This window comes from Catharus ustulatus, chromosome 29, assembly GCF_009819885.2.
Source record: "Catharus ustulatus isolate bCatUst1 chromosome 29, bCatUst1.pri.v2, whole genome shotgun sequence".
Taxonomy (NCBI): Eukaryota; Metazoa; Chordata; class Aves; order Passeriformes; family Turdidae; genus Catharus; species Catharus ustulatus.
The window spans coordinates 263,597-281,866 of record NC_046249.1 but is presented as its reverse complement, the minus strand read 5'-3'; the positions used below and the strand labels follow the sequence as shown (position 1 = coordinate 281,866).

Below are 18,270 nucleotides of genomic sequence, written 5' to 3'. Positions count from 1 at the left end.
CGAATGAGCTCAGCAAACTTCTGCATTTTCTTTAAGAGTTGCAGGATGATGTGGTCTGGAGCTGGGTGAGCAGCAGGGCTGAGGTGATGGTGTCATTGCATCCCTCCAAGGGTAGGAATTAATCTTCTCCGATCTGGGATTGCCCCACACCTGTGTGCTCAGGGCTCTGTGTGCCCTTGAACAGGAACAAGTGGAATGGCATGGACTACTGTCATGATATGCCTGCACAAATTGGGGTTGTCAGTTTACATACTGAGATGAAATATAGTTCTCAGGTCATAAGAAGTTATGTGCTGAAGTTTGAAGCCTGCTGTGACAAGCATTATCTGGCTTTGTTTTCTGCTTGTTATTGGCCATTAACTCCCCAGGCAGACTCTCTGATTCAGAATTCGAGTGGCTTTAATCAGGCTGCACTTACCTTCCTCGGGAAGGAGTAAAGTTCATTCAAATTAACACCACTTTATCTCCAAAGAGCAGCACCTCCACGTGAAGTTCAGTGTGTGTTTTAAAGCCTTGCCTTTCATGGCATCCCTTTTCCTCAGTTTCCTTTACAGTGAGGGCTTTCCTTGAAAAAAATTCACATTTTCCCAGGGGCAGTTCTGCAAGTTGTCTCATTCCCCAGTTCTGCCCAGTTCTGCCGAGTTCTGCCCAGTTCCCCAGTTCCCCAGCTCTGCCCAGTTCCCCAGCTCTGCCCAGTTCTGCCCAGTTCTGCCCAGTTCCCCAGCTCTGCCCAGTTCCCCAGCTCTGCCCAGTTCCCCAGCTCTGCCCAGCTCTGCCCAGCTCCCCAGTTCTGCCCAGCTCCCCAGTTCTGCCCAGTTCCCCAGCTCTGCCCAGTTCCCCAGCTCTGCCCAGCTCTGCCCAGCTCTGCCCAGCTCTGTCCAGTTCCCCAGCTCTGCCCAGTTCTGCCCAGCTCTCCCCAGTTCCCCAGCTCTGCCCAGCTCCCCAGCTCTGCCCAGTTCCCCAGTTCTGCCCAGTTCCCCAGTTCTGCCCAGCTCTGCCCAACTCCCCAGCTCTGTCCAGCTCTGTCCAGCTCCCCAGCTCCCCAGCTCTGCCCAGTTCCCCAGCTCCCCAGTTCTGTCCAGTTCTGCCCAGTTCTGCCCAGTTCCCCAGCTCTGCTCCCTCTCCCCCGGTGCTCCTGGGCTGCTGCAGTGCTCAGTCGGATCACAGATCACAGCTCTCCCAAAGATCTGCCAGCCCTGTTTGCACCACTGCTGTCTGCTCCCCCAGCTCAGTTCAGAGCGTTTTCCTGCTCACCCCTCTGCTGTTCTGTGCTACACAGAGCCAGAACAGTCCACAGAACATTCCACAGAGCATTCCACAGAGCATTCCACAGAGCCAGAACCTTCCACAGAACATTCCACAGAATGTTCCACAGAGCTCAGAGCATTGCACAGTGTTCCAGAGTGTTCCATGGGGTGTTCCACAGAGCCCAGAGCATTGCACAGTGTTCCAGAGTGTTCCATGGGGTGTTCCACAGAGCCCAGAACATTGCACAGTGTTCCAGAGTGTTCCATGGGGTGTTCCACAGAGCCCAGAGCATGGCACAGTGTTCCAGAGTGTTCCATGGGTTGTTCCACAGAGCCCAGAGCATTGCACAGTGTTCCAGAGTGTTCCATGGGGTGTTCCACAGAGCCCAGAGCATTGCAGTGTTCCACAGAGTGTTCCATGGGGTGTTCCACAGAGCCCAGAGCATTGCACAGTGTCCCACAGAGTGTTCCATGGGGTGTTCCACAGAGCCCAGAACATTGCACAGTGTTCCATGGGGTGTTCCATGGGGTGTTCCACAGAGCCCAGAGCATTGCACAGTGTTCCACAGAGTGTTCCATGGGGTGTTCCACAGAGCCCAGAACATTGCACAGTGTTCCAGAGTGTTCCACAGAGCCCAGAGCATTGCACAGTGTTCCAGAGAGTTCCATGGGGTGTTCCACAGAGCCCAGAGCACTCCTGTCCTGAGCCCAGCGCAGTTTCTGCTCTCCGGATGCCCCCAGGAGCAGAATGGCACAGGGACAGCACAGAGTGAAGCAGGGCTCTCTGCTGTGCCCAAAACGCTGCTCAGAAGGGTTCTGCACACTGGCACTCAGGGGTGGGGCACAGACACTGCTGGTCACACCTGTTTGTCACAGTGCCAGCCTGGGTGAACGGAGTGAGCCCGAGACGAGAGCGAGCCCAGGGCTGCTGCACGGGTGTGTGAGCCGGGCTCTGGACATCTGCTCTGCACCCTGAACCCTGCTCCAGCCCAGCTGCTGAGGCTGCAGCCTTCCAGGGACATGGCTCATGTCCTTTTTTACACGAGGATGGAGTGCCCAGGCAGAAGGAGAGGATCTGTGAGGAGCCACAGATGTCCTGCAGCTCGGCTCCAAATCCTTCTGCACAGGCAGGGCTGGGTCTGGCAGGTCCTGCTGTCCCCAGGTGGGGCTGGCACCCCCACGGGTCCCCCTGGCAGGTCCTGCTGTCCCCAGGTGGGGCTGGCACCCACACGGGTCCCCCTGGCAGGTCCTGCTGTCCCCAGGTGGGGCTGGCACCCACACAGGTCCCCCTGGCAGGTCCTGCTGTCCCCAGGTGGGGCTGGCACCCCCACGGGTCCCCCTGGCAGGTCCTGCTGTCCCCAGGTGGGGCTGGCACCCACACAGGTCCCCCTGGCAGGTCCTGCTGTCCCCAGGTGGGGCTGGCACCCACACGGGTCCCCCTGGCAGGTCCTGCTGTCCCCAGGTGGGGCTGGCACCCCCACGGGTCCCCCTGGCAGGTCCTGCTGTCCCCAGGTGGGGCTGGCACCCACACAGGTCCCCCTGGCAGGTCCTGCTGTCCCCAGGTGGGGCTGGCACCCACACGGGTCCAGGTCCTGCTGTCCCCAGGTGGGGCTGGCACCCCTGGCTGGCTCCGGGCCGAGGGATGCTGCCTTGGCTGCTGCACTCAGCACACGGTGGGGATGTGCTAGCAGGGATTCTTGGCTGGCTGTGACTCACTGATTTACTGCAAATAGCTTTGGGCAGCGCTGCTGTGATAACAGTAAAAACCAAACCCCAAAAATGCCGTCGTGCTCCGTCCTTTAGCTGGATGTGCTGCTGGCAGGGGTTCTGCCAGCACCAGGTGCAATGAAACCCAGCTTTGATGTTTTTCTCTCTGTTTCACCCTTTCCTCCCTCTATTCACATTTGTCAGCAAGACTTCCTCCCTTCCTAGGTATTGAAACTGAGGGAGATTTTCCCCTTCTGTGTTTTAATGATGGGAGATGAATCAGGAAGACATCACTGAAAGGAAAAGGCCCCCAGGTCCTGGAATAAAGCTGCAGGTGCCTCCCTTCTCTCTGCTTGCTGCAGGCTGGGACGCCAGCAGCTTCCTTTGGGTTCTTGTCTGCCTTTGGAGGGACAGAGGGTCCTGGCTTGGCACAGCTCACTGAAACCCCTGACACAGCCAGAGCCACCACCTGGTCTCACTGAAACCCCACAGTGGTGAAGGTTTTATCACAGTGACCTACCTCCTACAACATCACAAACCACAGACTAACCCCCATTCTCCAAAAGAACCTGAAGAGTGGATGAGCAGCTCTCTGCTGTCTTTCAGGTGAGCAAATTTAAATATGTAAGTCTGCCTGACAGTTTCAATTATTATTTTTAAGGGTGCTACAAGAGAGAGAGAAAAAAAGGAGATTTATCAGAAAAGATTACTTTGGGGAAGGGAGGGGGGAACACTAGAATGTTTTATTTATGGGAAAACTGCAAATTACCTTAATAAATTCCTTTACTAAGCTGTGTCAGCTACTAAAACATTGTTCTTTGTGGGTGAATAACTTTTAATTTGAGTGTTCTAGTATTCAGCAGAGTGAGGTAATGGATTAGCAATTGCCCGTATTGTAAATGTCATCTTGGCATAATTAGGGTGATTATTGTTAACCAGTGGAGTTTAGTATTTATCTGTCACTGGGTGAGGGAATGTAACAAAGCCCCAATTAGTTATAAATGGTGGTGGGTGGTGGGGATGGAACTGCCTTGGAAGTGTTATTTTTGTTTTAAATTTATTTCAGTGTTTATTTAGTTTTAACATTGGCATCAATGTGGTCTCCCCTGACTAGAGGGATGGAGAACCACGTGCACACATCGATGCCATGAGTGTCAGGGCAGGAATTGCAGCAGAGGAGGTGCCAAAAGTGGGATCAGCTCTTTGATTCACTGCACAGTGCAGGGGTTGCTGCTTGTGTAACCTTCCTGCACTGTGCCCAGCTGCAATGTAACCCCTGAATTCATCCAGTACTGCACCCTCAAGAAAGCATAAAAGTGTGTAAGGAAAGCTTTTTAAACTGACCCGGTCCTGATCCTTTCCTGATCCATTCATCTTCGCCCCTTTGTCCTAATGGCTTTAAACTGCCAGAGGGCAGGGTTAGCTCAGATATTGGGAAGAAATTCTTGGCAGTGAGAGTGGGCAGCCCTGGATCCCTGGAAGTGTCCAAGGCCAGGCTGGACAGGGCTGGGAGCAGCCTGGGACAGTGGAAGGTGTCCTGCCCATGGCAGCAGGGTGGAATGAGATGAGCTTCACGGTCCCTTCCAACCCAAACCATTCTGGGATTCTTTGCCTTCAAAGTCACATTTGCCCTTCCAATGGCTAAATGAGCACTTGGTCTGTGTAACAATCACTCCCTGAGAAATGGGAGCAGAGAAGCAGCAGAAGTTTCCATCACTAGAAAGGGGAGTTAGGCTGCTGGAAGATATCAAACATCACCCCATTACCTGTGGTGCCTCTGCTCCCTCCTGTTCCCAAACTCTGGCACCACAGGCTGTGCTGCAGCTCAGTGCTTTTCCAAACCCAGCCCCCAAAGCTGTCCCTGCCTGGGCTGCACCCTGGTCACCCCTCTGATGGACACCAGCACGCCCAGGCTCTGTGCCAGCCACAGCTTTTCAGTCTTAATTCCTGTTAAGGCTCCTCCCTGCCCATTCAGTTCTCCCAACACCTTGTATCTGGTGGTCAATGGACACTGCAAGAGGAAGTGGTCTGAGTTCAGCTCTGTGAGGGATGGGCTCCAAAACCTTATTACAGCAGCTGTGGAGCAGTTTTCCCCTCTGGAAACCTCTTATCCTTTCCCCCACAGGGCAGTCAGCAGCTGGCTCAAGGCTCCAGGGTTAATGTCCTTTGTGAATACTTATCTGGCCTAATAGAACTGGGGATATTGCTATCACTCACAGATATTTCAAATCCTTCCTCTTAATCCTGACAAGCTCTTGCCCTTAATAACTTCAGTGGGACTTTTGCCAGAGCAAAGACTGTCAAGTCAGATTCTCAAATTAAATGAAAAGCAAAGCAGGAAGGGAAGTTCAAGGTGAGGGGTTTTTTCCTTCGTGCTTTTTATGGATGTTCATAGCTGGAAACTGGGTTTTTTTTCCTTGTGATTATCTAAATGATGGATGAGTCAAACGTCCTGAGAAATGTTTCTAGACCCAGACACAAATGACAGAGGATGAACTGAGCAAAGCCATCAGGGGCTGAGAAAAGACAGAGAAAGAAGACTTAGAGAGCTGATAGGGAAATAAAAGACTCAGTGGAAAGAAGGAGGTTTCAGAGGAAAGCAGGGATCATGTGCTTTGTGAAGCTTACACACAGAAAGAGTTTATACATTTTTAATTAATGGTTATTTAAGCACATGGTAATAATCAGTAGGTTTAGGCTATGACAGACAACAGGTTGCTGTGGCCACAGGATCTTGGGTGGGAGCTCTTTAAATTCTTGGGAAACCATTAGCAGTGCCCTGTCTCCTGTGCACAGATTATCTCTTTTCTTTAAAAATGAGAGGAATATTTCTGTACTCTGTCCATGGCACAAAACCTGGAAAATATGAAGATGAGAGCCAACAAGCAAATAAAGACCTGGTTGTTGTTTTAAGATGTTCTGTGGTGGCTGGGGATGCTCCTGTGCTAGAGAGGGGAGAGGTCTGATCGATGGCCACAGGGTTCAGAGCAAGCCTTGCTGATAAGCTCCTGTCAGGACACGAGCCACAGGAGACCAGGAGCAGCACGAACAGAAGATCTGAGCTGCTCTTTGGAAGAATTACCATTTTCCTGCACCTTTTTATAAGTGCATGAGAGGCCATGGGATCCCTCTGGCAGAAACAGGATGGATGTTTCTCTGCCCAGCCCAGCACCAGGTGATGTTTGGCAAGTGAATGAATAACCCCTGGGAGCTCCTGCCCCTCTAAACCCAATCTAACCCTGAACTATTTGTTTTCTCCAGTGTGCAGAAACTCAGCTTTTCACCTAAGGAAGGAACTGATGTCACCACTGGAAAATCTGTGACAGCTCTGGGCAGATCTGTGAGCCTGTGGCCACAGCAGGGCACTCTGCAGCAATCAGAGCCTTGCCAATAAAAACAGGAGCTGAGCTGGTTTTGGAGTGGCTGTGACCTGGATTTACTCCCCAAAAGATTGCACAGGTACTGCTTCCATTGGAAATTATATAAAATTTGTAAATACTCAGTAAGCCTAACTTGAAGCCCATAAATCCAATGTTTGGGGGCTTTTTGAAAATGCAGCCAAAGTTCTGCTATTATTTATTTAGATTCATCTGGGAGTTTACCAGTTTGCAGTGATTTACCAGTACAAATATTTTTCAAAGAAAAAGGTTTCCTCCCCTCTCTGTAAATATTCTGCATCTGGACTTTTTGAGGAAAAAAAAATGTTTCAGCCAAAGTAGGAAAAAAATAAAAATCTATAAGCATTTTATAGAACTCATCAAGTACAATTTCAGTTTAGTTTTACGGAGAATCAAGCCTTTCTATTCTCTTCAGTATCTATGGGAAGGTCAATACTACCCCTGTAAAATCCTCAGCAGCAAAGTTTTTTACCTGGCCATGTCCACTTTCCACAGAAAGTCAATAGATACACTCAGAGCAATTCCTGAACAGAACAGGTGAGATGGAGAGGGAGTTTTTTAAAGGTTGAGCTGTGAACTGAAACACAATCTAATTCCTTAAAGGCTTGTGGCAGCCCCTACTGAGAAATAGGGAATTGCTCCACCAGAAGCAGGAGCTGACCTTCACCGAGGGTCAGGGCAGGATCTGGAGGAGCCCCGAGTGCTGCGCTCAGACCCAGACACAGCAGTGCCACCTCCCCAGCCTGCTCATCCCCCGGAGAAAACAGAGATTCCTCATCATTAACGGAGTGGGAGGTTTGGCTCAGCAGCACCACTTAACGCCTGATAAACCCTCATCCCAATTTTCTGCGGTTTATCAGCCGTCCCTGGGAGCAGGCAATGCCAACTCGAAGGCACTGGGGCTCTCCAGGGAGAGCAGAGCTGGCAACTCACAGCACACCCTCTCCTCTTCCCAGCTCGTGTCAAGGCCATGGAAACATCCCCAGGGACACCTTTCCATCAGGTGTGGACGGGAAAAACCCAGTCTGTGACTGTCGGTGCCAACAACCCTCCTGCAGAAGGGGCAGAAATCCAGCGGGGCAGGAAGGGGCAGTGGAGGGGGCTGCACTGATGCTCACGTCCAGAGCCACCAGAGGCAAGTGCTGCTTCCCTCCCCACAACCCCTCCATCCCACTTGGCTCAGATAATTCACTTTTAATGGTCTGGTTACAAATGAGATTGTGCAGGAAGCACGTGGCTGAGAACAGGGATTTCTGAGCCACATTCTCATTTCCCCCTCATGCCTCCCAGGCCTTTGATAAACTACAAAGAGACATTAAGAAAACACTAAGAACTCTTTATCTGCTGAGATTTGGGAACTGGTACAGCAAGCAGGCAATAATGCATTGCATGTATTTGCAACCCATCCCTGAGGCAGGGGCTGAGCAAGGGGGACAGGACAGAGACTGCCCAGAGCAGGAGGCTGCAGAGGATGGAGCAGAGTCTGAGACCACACCTGAGACATCCCCATCACCCCCAGCACACACCTGTGCCACTGGGGCCAGGTTAAATCACAGCAGGAAAAGGGGAAGAGAAAAGGAGCCACATCCTCCCCCTGCCTACAACACCAGTTCAGCAGGTAGCTGCAGGCAGAGGGAAAATCAGATGTGAGGAATTAACAGGTAAATTTAAAAAAAAATATTTTTGCATTGATTTCTTGATTTCCAAATAAGTCAATGTGAAAATCAAGTCAAAGGTTAAAACATACACAGAACTAATTACAGAAAGAGAACTGGTTCTGGAGTGGATGAAAGTCCTTGCTGAAGGAAATGGCTGAACCAGGTAAATGGAGCAGTTGGCCTCAATTGCTTTGGTTATTTATTTTATTTTTTCTCTTTCTTCATGTAGGTCAGATGTCTTCCTGAGGGGGTTTATCTTAACCTCCCTCTTAGGCTCAACACAGATTAACAACAACAACAGATAATAGAACAGTTAGAGCAAAAGAACCTCAGAGGAAAACACAGTGCACTTAGAGCAGAACAAATAGGAAGGGTTCAGGAGAAGGAAAATCAATGTGGCTGATATTTATTACACTCTTTATGGAGGGAGATGGGACTCAGCCAGAGCCCATCTAGAGTTTTGTTCCACTTGGATTTTGCCATAAACAAAAGTAATGAGTCCAGCTCTTCATTACACTTTTGTGACCTGCACATTTTAATTAGGGTTAAGAAAATACACAGAGAGGGGGGAAAAAAGACAAGAAAAAGTAAGGACAAAGAAAAGCAGTGATAAAAATCTCCAGCTAATTCATAATTTACTATCAGTTCTGCTCAGGCTTCAGTTGGGTTTTCCAAAAGCAACATTCCCTTTCATTTGGATTGGGTAGTTTCTCTTCAAACAGCCTTTCTATGCCACACATGAAGAGAAAACAAACAACCATGAGCAGGGAGGAGAAAGGGAAATAAAGAAGGCAAACAATGCAATATGTATGGAATCTAACACAAGAGAGAAGCAGGAACTGATCGTGGTGACTGTAATTCAGCACTAGTGGGAACAGCACAGAAAAAGAAAGGGCAGGGGGAAAGCACATTGTGAATAATCAAAAGCTCTTTGCTTTCACCCACAGGTGTGCCCAGCCACCGTCCCAGCCCTGCAGCAGGACTGCCCAGGATCCCCTGTGCGTGCAGGACACATCCCAGCGACGTCTCCAGATCCCCAGGAGGGATTCATGTCCCTGTGCTGGCTGCTGTGCAGCAGGTTCTCACTCCTCCCCACGCTGACTAGCACATCAAAGTCAAACGTGTTTGCATGCAAGTGTCTGCAGTCACCCACAAAATGTGTTCTCCCTGCCTGGTCCCTCCAATTACACGACTGACTCTGGCTGGACTCAGCGGAGATTGATAGTGCTGGGATCAGACTGCGGTCAGGGAATTGGAAATCTGATTTGAGGTGAGTCCTGCTTCAAGTATAGCTCAAATTCAAATTATTTCAGTTGTGACAGAGAGGGGGAAGAGAAACAGAGTAGGTGAAATAATAGCTACTGCTAGCCAAGATAAGCCAGGCAAGACAAAATATTAATTCTGATTCTGTTAGCACACCAAACAGAGAGATGTAATTCCATCCACCTGTCCACATCAGAGAACATTACTGTCACCCATGGTGCATAATTCAGGGGTGATAAATCATTAAAACCAGGTAGAAATGGAAGCATTCTGCTATGAGATGCCATTGATAGGAAGCCTGTCTGAGAGAGCGAGATTCTCAGAGTCAGTGGCACACACTTTTTGGGGGTAGAGGTGTGGGCTGGCTCTGAAGCTCCCAAGGCTCACAAGCCTCTCTGATAGTGGAGAACACTTCCAGCCCCTGCAGAAGCCCAGCACCAGGCTGAGTGTGCCCCATCTCCTGTGCCTGTGCCTGTGTCCAGGGGGAGATGGCTCAGACCTGGGGAGAGATGAGCTCTGCCCTGCTGTGCTCTGCCCTGCTGAGCTCTGCCAGGGACTTGCTGGGTCACCCTGAGCATTCTCCAAGGCTGGACACAGCCCCTTCCCATCAGCTGGCTCATACTGGTGCTCTCATTAACCTCATTAGCTAATGAGCCAAAGCCATCACACGGGTCTGCAGATGAGACTCAACTGGAGTCTTGGAGCACAAGTATTGCTCCACCACCCTCAGTATTCCATCCAACATGATCTAAAGTCTCTTCCTAAGGCTTGCCAGCACAGCAGGGGTAAAAGGAAATTGGACTGGGCTCACTGCTTGGAAAACAGAGGTTTTGCAGGTGAAACATGAGGAGTTCAATTCAGGATTGAGATGAAACTGTTCCCTACTCTATGAAATTAATGCATTCTGGAAAAAGGGCACAGCCAGTTTGTGGAGCATCCTGAGCTTGTCATTTTCCCTGCTGCTCCAATCACTTTGGGCTACTCTGGAGAAGTATAATCACCACCAAACACAAAACAAAGCCAGGGGAAAAAAAAATCTCCTGTTTTAGGGAAGTAGGGAAACCTGGGACTCAAGCTGTGTCTTTGCAGGAGCTGGAGAAAGCTGCAGCTTTCTACAGCCACCTGGAGCTTAACTGCCACTTAAAGGCATTATCTTCTGCCTTTATCCCTAAGAAAAAACAACTATTTGTAGGGAGATAGGGAAGCACATTGGAAATGGCTTTTTAGACCAACTTTCCCCTTGTTCAAAGTGACAGAAAATAGAAATAATAATTCAGTCAACAGCAACAGGAAGAAGAAGTGCTGGGAAGAGCATGAGCTCCCAGAAGCTGGAATAGCAAAGGTCACTTCCTAGCATCTCCTGGTCTCGTGTTCCTTCCTCAAGGCCCTGCAGCTGTTCCATGGCCTGGCCCCACACCTCACCCAGGGCACCCTCCCTGCCTCACCTCCCAGTGAGGCTTGTGCTGCTTCTGGCATTACCACAATCAGTGTTTTTAGGGAATTCTCCCGGCATTTGATAGTCCAGTGCCTTCACTGGGATTCTGTCAGGAGTATTTCTTCTCTCCTTTTAAGAGAAAAAGCAGCTCTGTCCTCTTTCACACGCATGAAATGAGCTGCTGGCTGTGGGAGAAAGGCACTGCACAGCTGACAGCCCACTATTAAACTACACAAGCGTCTCCTCCCCAGTGATGCTGGTGCCTTGGCAGCAGGAGTCTCCTCTCTTCCAGCATCCTTTTACTGTACTAAAAGCTTCAGAGAAAGTTGTGAGCAGCCAGAACTGAGCAATCTAGCCAAATACCAGAGTTTAAACCCCGGCTTCAACCCTGAATCAAGCTCTTCCTATGCTCCCCACTGTCAGCCAAGGCTTCAGTTAATTCATTTTTCCTTTTCTTCTCCTTTCATTCCCCATGCTAGTGTCTCATTAGTCTATGGGTTGTTCTCCTTACTCCCACATCTGCCTTGTGTTCCTGTCTCTTCTTGATCTGAGCACATCTGTAGACATCAATCCAAGAGCATTATCTGTTGCATTCTCAGCATTTGGCTTTTGAGCATATTCCATATTCTCCAATTCACTATCAGCAGACTTTAATTTTTATTTTTTTTTTTCTTTTTTCACAGTGGAATATTTTAATTCAAACCACCCAGTGCTTCCTGCACACGCCCTGGGAGGCAGAGAAGGAAAGCAGTGGGAAAGGCCTCAAATTAACAGCATAAAAAAAGATTGATGGCAGAATGGCACTGGGTCAGGAAGACATGTTCTAGGCATTCATATCCCAAAGAATAAGCTTGCAATTTTAGAAAAATCAAATTTTATTTTTTTTTTTTTTTAAGGAAATAACATGTTTCCTGCAGTAACTACTCCCCTGGTCAAAAAGCTTAATTCCTAGCAGTTTCTTTCTTCCATTTTCTTGTCCTTGATCCTCAGCTCAGGTATATCAGAATCTTTTTGCAGAAGTCCATGTAGATACATCTGCTTATGTGAACTAAAGATCTGGCCCAAACCTCAGTCTGTATTACAAATAACTTTGAAAGAGATTCTTGGCAAATGAAGAAGGGAAAATAAAAGTCTTTTTGTACTGTGAAATTTCCCAGTATTAAAACAAATGCAAAGTCAAAACTATTCAAATGACACTTCAGGAGATCAGTCACAGAATCCATTAATGCATTTCTTTTTATCAAATTGAGTTTGCAAATTTACTCTGGGTTTACAGGCTAACCTGTTCTATTGCCATCATGGGCAAACCTGATTCCTGCCATAAGACCCAGCTCAGTGTTCACAGAGTCTCTTTGAGGAAAGGGACAGAAATCTTCCCAGCATAATAGGGTTTAATTAGAAGAATAACTTAAATAAGAATTTTATCAAAGTTGTATCAGCTCTTGAAGGCACCTTACATGCATATACAAGTAAGTCAGGTATATACCCACCAAAAATCACTCAATTTTTCAGAACAGAAGATCAGATTCAAGTATAGGGTCTCACAACCATACTGGAAAAAAATTGTGCCGTTCCTTGGGGAAAGCAGTCCTGAAATCAATGTGACTCAGTAAATCTCTGTACAGCACAGTCAGTCCACAGCATTTACAGCTAAAGCTTGTAGCTACAAGCTTGGGCCTGATTCCCCACTGCATGGCGTGAACAGTAAATGATAATTATTCCCACTTTTAAGGTCCTTACCTAAAGAGTTTTACTCCTATAAATGCAAAAAACTGCCCCCCATCTTCTTGTATTGCTGGAACAAAAAATGTCTCTGCAATTGTGATTCTCTCTTGACTGTATTTGGTGGCCCCATTACATCCACCTCAATATCAGCTTTATTGTCCTGTGCACTTGGATCATTTACAGGCAGTGAGAAAAGACCAGTGATGCAGCTGAGCCTCTCCAAGGAGATTGGAAAATTGACTTTAGCTGGATCCCTGGGATTACAGATATTTGCAGTCCAGTGCAAGCCCTCTGGAGCACAGGAGATTGAGGGGAGACTCCTCAGGGCTGCAGCTCCTCCTGAGGTGAGGCAGAGGGGCAGGGGCCGAGCTCTGCTCTGGGACAGGAGCCCAGGAAGGGCTGGAGCTGTGTCAGGGGTTGGGATGGAGCTCAGGGAAAAGTTCTTCCCCCCGAGGGTGCTGGGCACTGCCCAGGCTCCCCAGGGAATGGCACATTCCCAGCCCTGCCCGAGCTCCAGGAGCAGCCAGGGGTGCTCAGGTGGGGTTGTTGGGGTGTCTGTGCAGGACCTGGGGCTGCACTCAACAATCCTGTGGGTCCCTCCCAGCTCAGGATATTCCATGAGTCTGTAATTGCATGACTGCATGTGGTGCAGTCCTTCAGAGAGCTGGGGCTGGGCTCAGACCCAGCTTCTTCTCATTAATGCTCTCTGCTCCCAAGTTCACACATGCCAACTTCGCTGGCAGGGATGGAATAAGCCTTTGGTACATGGCAAACAGAGTCAGAGAGGCTGTGATAAAGAGTGAGCTGGAGCTGCTGCTTGTGCATCAACACCACCACTGGCTGCTGCATCCTGGCCGTGGGTTTTTATTCCAGGGGATGCTGTCAAGGACAGGAACAAGACAGCAGAGACATTGCATTGCACACGGGGTCTGCAGCTGTGAGAAAGCTCTCACAAACGAGGCAGAGCTCTCCTGCAGCAATCACAGAATCACAGAACGGTTTGGCTTTAAAGGGACCTTAAAGATCACTCAGTTCCCAGCACCTGCCATGGGCAGGAATGCTCAGGGCCCCATCCAACCTGGCCTTCAGCAAAAGTAAGCCATAATAATCACAGGTCTTTCCAAAGCCTCTGTTTCATTAGAGAGCCTTTAATAGCTTTATAAAATCAGGAAAGTATTTATTTTATCAGTTTACAGGTGGGAACATAAGGACTCTGAGCGGGAGTGCTGGCGCATTCAGACCCACGTGTGCTCTGTTGCTCATGGGGCAGCAAAGGGTGATCAGTGCATCCCATGTTAAACATCTGCACATCACAGCAACCACACACAGGGGCAACTTGGGAAAATCCTGCCCGGTTAATTTCCTGAGGATCACACAGAAAATCAGTGACAGAGAAATAGAAAAACAAAGAGTGCTGACCACACAGCTCCCTCAGCTCTCCTCACCATGAGACTGATTTCAGGTCAGGCTCTGTGGCACTCGGGCATCAGACTCCAGCCAGTCCCTTTTTTCAGAAAAAGGCAAACAGTTACCAACTTTCAGAAAACTCTTTACCTTTGATACACTCTCCATAACTTAGTATCATGTTTGCCTCAAGATTTGTATTTGAATACTGGCTTTGCCCCTCCCTGAATCCCATTGACTTAGGGCTTTCGTTTGTTTGTGTGTTTTCTTCTCCTCCTCTTGTTTTAATTAAGATGCATTTTACTAATTATCTGAAGAGAAACATGAGCACAGATTAAAAACAGAATTAAGTAAGAAGCTGGGGTACACAAGAATCAAGGGCTGGTGTGGCTATGCTCTTGCTCAGATATTGTGTTTTTCCAGTGACTTTCACTCCGGGAGTCACATTTGTTGCTCAGGCATTAATTAACCCTCTTGCTTTCCCATGAAAAGCACCCACAGGTTCCCATGTTCCCCTTGCCTGTGGAAACAGGGTGTGACACAATTCCCTAATAAATTCATTAGATTCCCTATTAGTGCCATTAAGGGAGGGTTTTGGCTCCGTTCTGACCACCTGCCTGAAGACAGCAAGAGTGAAAGAATGACAATATTTTGCAGATCTCCTGAAGGGTAAATCCTGAAGGTGCATCTAGGAAACTGTGGCCCTTCCCAGTGCTGGTGAGAGGGCAATGAATTTGCCTTTGGGATTTCCCCCCTTCAGGGAAATCAGACTGGTTTTGTTAAGATCTGTCCCCCCATGAGCTCAATCCTGCTGCTCTAAAGTGTGAACACAGAAGAGCAGGAGCAAGTTTAAGTGACTCTAAACCCAGGCTCAGTACTTCATAGTCATCATTTAGATTCTGCAAATGCTAGTGAGAGCAAGGCTTATTTGTTGATGCCTGTTTGCAGGAGTTTATTTGTTTGAAAAGGCTAATCAGCCATCAGGATGCAGAGGCAACTACTTAAATATAAAGGAAAAGAGAAAATGTTCAAAGCTATTCAGATGAGGTGGCGTGGTTTGAGTTTTGATGTCGGTGTGCTGCCAACTGACAAATGCTGAGCCACAGTCTGGTGTAAATCCAGATGAATTCCACTAGAATCAACAGACTTCCTTCCAATTTATTCTGATGTAATAGAGCATGATATTTCCATTCAGATTTACAGTAATTTCACGATTATAAGTCGCACCATTTTGACTAAAATTTTGGTTTGAACCCAAAGTGCGGCTTATAATCAGGTGTGGTTTATGCATGGACAAGGAATGAAAAGTTGCTGGCACACAGAAGTGCGGCTTATACTCAGCTTATAATCGTGAAATTACTGTACATTAGATTTGTTTCCTCTTTTCCATAATTCAGTCCGTTTCCATTGTGTACAAAAGCAGCCTGCACCAGATCTTGATCTTATTTGCATCGGATGAAAACAGTTCTTCCAAACAGAGCTACGCTGAATTTATAATCGCATAAATAAGAGCAGAATCTGATCTACTCCAGGAGAGAATTTCCCAGGGTGTTGCTGTGTGAGAACACTCCTGTTGTGGTTATCAGGTGCTTTGCCATTGATTTCAATGGAGAAATTTCATCTAAATCCTGGACTGAGCTTGAGCTGCTTTGCACATCCAAGGTCTAGAAGTCCCTCTTTTCTCCAGAGGGTTAGCCCATGAGCCAACACGTCCATCAGCTCATGACCTGACACACAAACACCGTGGATGGCCTCAGGAAAGCATCAGGATGGAAAGAGCTCAGCCTTGCCTGGAAGAAATCCTCCTCAAAAGATAGATTGGCCCCAATATATTTCATTTGTCACACACACCATTTATAACCAAAATGCTCCTCGTTGACTTTGCTTCCTCCTGAGTTTCCTCCCTTGAGGCCCTCCTGATTCCCCTTGTTCCACAGTAATTGCAAATTTAGGAGCAGCACAGTTATTCCCTGGCAGATAAGACTGCCTGTTCTCAGCAGCCACACTACCAGTAATAGATTGGGTTATTAGTAATAACCAATAAGAGTGTTATTCCCAGCAACATGTGTAATCAAGTGGATTTACTCCTCCCCATTGAAGCTGCTTATTTCACTGCTAGCAGAAAAATAAGGCCATTTAAAGTCATTTATGGTAGTTGCAAAGGCTTTTCTGAGTAGATATACAAGTTATGTTGCCATAGCTTCTAGGAAGACTTTGAACTTGGCTCATCCATCTGGCTTCACCACCTCTCACACTCGTTCCTTGCCGTGCTCTGGAAGCCACTGTTTCCATGAGGCACGGACAGGCACTGCTCTCTCTTGGGATCTCACAGGCAGTGCACGAGCTCAGGAAACTCTTACAGCCCCGACCTGACTGCCAGCTCTAACACTTTATGATATCCCACCTCAGTTCTCAAGGACTAGAAAACATTCAGCTTCATTCTTTGTTACCCATGGCCTGGGGAAATGCAAACCAGACCTGCAGTAAAAGCAGCTGTATCAACAAAATATCGCTTTACATTGCAATGGCTTGCCATTTGAAATGAAAACATACCTTTTCCATTTGACTTTTCAGGCTCCTGTGTGTTTAATTCCACAGTAAACTTAGATTCCTTTACAAATCTTTCTCTTCATTTACAATATTTAGCACCAAACATGGGAAAACAGTGACAAGAACAACTGCAATGACACCAGTGACAGCATCACAATTACAAGGCCATCAGGATTAGGAGCACATTATGTGGCAGATTGAAATTTCAGCATCTGTCTGCTTCTCTCTCATCACGTCATCTCAGCCCCTGTGCAGAGACTGGCAATTACCCCATGGGTTTGGCCTGTAGTATATAAAACAGAGCCTTGAAAAAACAAGGCAATCATCAAATTTCCAGTGTGGGCGGAATCTGCCTGTTAGGTTTGCACACACACACACACAATCAGGGCTGCCAGTGCCTAAAGGCAGCCTCACATTGAGCTGTGCCTATAAAACACAAAGGCACAACAGATTCTCTCCTCCTGATCCTTCAGAGAGCAAAAGCAGAGTTGAAGCCATCATGCCATAACAAAGGCTGACATAGCTACTTATTTGGGATTTTGTTCCCCACAGGCTTTTATTCCACTGGGCGATTTGCATTACAACTGGATCCTAATCGTCCGTTTTAGCAGGCAAAGAGCATTCTGGTACAGATTATAACAAGTGAGGCAAAACAGTGGTGTCACAAAATAGGTGCTATCAGGCCAAGGCAGCCCTCCTGTCTCCCAGAGCTTTGATACCAACTAAGCAATGGAGCAGCACTGCCTGGAATTAATAGGAGCCCCAAAAAACCCAGTACAGAGCAAGTCTGCTTAAACAAAGTAAAAGTTTCCAGAAACCCTTTCACTGGTGCTTCCTGACAGCCCTGAATGTCTGGGGCAGTGCCTGACAGCACCACTGGGCTGGGATGGTGCCACTGTCCCTGCAGAAGGGACAGCTGGAAGGGACACACCTGGAAGGGACACACCTGGAAGGGACACACCTGGAAGGGACAGCTGGAAGGGACACACCTGGAAGGGACACATCTGGAAGGCACACCCAGGGCCCTGGGAGGGAGCGAGGAGCCCCTGCCAGGCTCTGCTGGCCCCATGGAAGCCCTGGGAGGCCCCACTGGCCCCAGCAGCGTGTCTGCCATGGCACTGGGGCTGAACACCTTGGAGAACAGCACTTCCAGGAGGGAATGCCACACAGGCTGAGCAAGGACGAGGTGACAGAGCTGCCCTGTGCCAGGAAATGAGGTGCAGTTGCTGTGGGCTGCAGAGTGTCTGAAAGTGCTTCTGGGGGAGGGAAATCCATCATGAGGCTGCCTCAAAGGAGAGTGACACAGCCTGCTCGAGAGCCTGGGAGTTCAGCCACTGTGTTGAATTCTTCTGGATGTGGAATAACCATGGTATTCCCAGAGCTGCTAGTGCAGACTCATTGATTAGTAGGCAGGGCAGGAAATTAAATGAGGCAGGTGAATTAAAGCCAGACTCACAACTGCATCTGTTTCTCCATTCCCTCTGGATATAACATTGATGTAACATTAAAAAGGAAATTTAGCAAGGAAAGCTGCCAGGTTGATGGCCCTGCAAACTGAAACATTTGATGCATGCATGTCTCAGGTACAGGAGGAGCACAGAGGAGCCACCGAAACGTGCCCCAGCCTGAGCAGCCTGCCTGGAGCACAGCCACTGGTGCAGATACCTGCCTGGGCTTGTCTTCTGCTCATGAAGCTCAAGAGAAGGAGCTGGAAAGGCCTGGCTGCAGCTCCAAGGCGGAGGAAAACAGCAGTGCTCTGGATAATCCTGTCTGTGGTGCTCCATCAGCAGCAGGATCCCAAAGGTGAGCAGTCCCCTCCACAGAGCAGCACTGTGAAGTTGGGAACTTCTCCATCCTGCAATCCACTCAGGACCAAATGCAGC

General features: G+C 48.5%; 1 long non-coding RNA gene across 1 annotated transcript; it reads left to right on the top strand.

Moving 5' to 3' along the window:
- Window positions 1-6,221: 6,221 nt before the first annotated feature.
- Window positions 6,222-18,053, top strand: LOC117008441. Its single transcript, XR_004420309.1, has 3 exons — window positions 6,222-6,413; window positions 8,958-9,280; window positions 17,971-18,053. It is a non-coding gene; the product is annotated as an uncharacterized LOC117008441 (long non-coding RNA).
- Window positions 18,054-18,270: the final 217 nt, after the last annotated feature.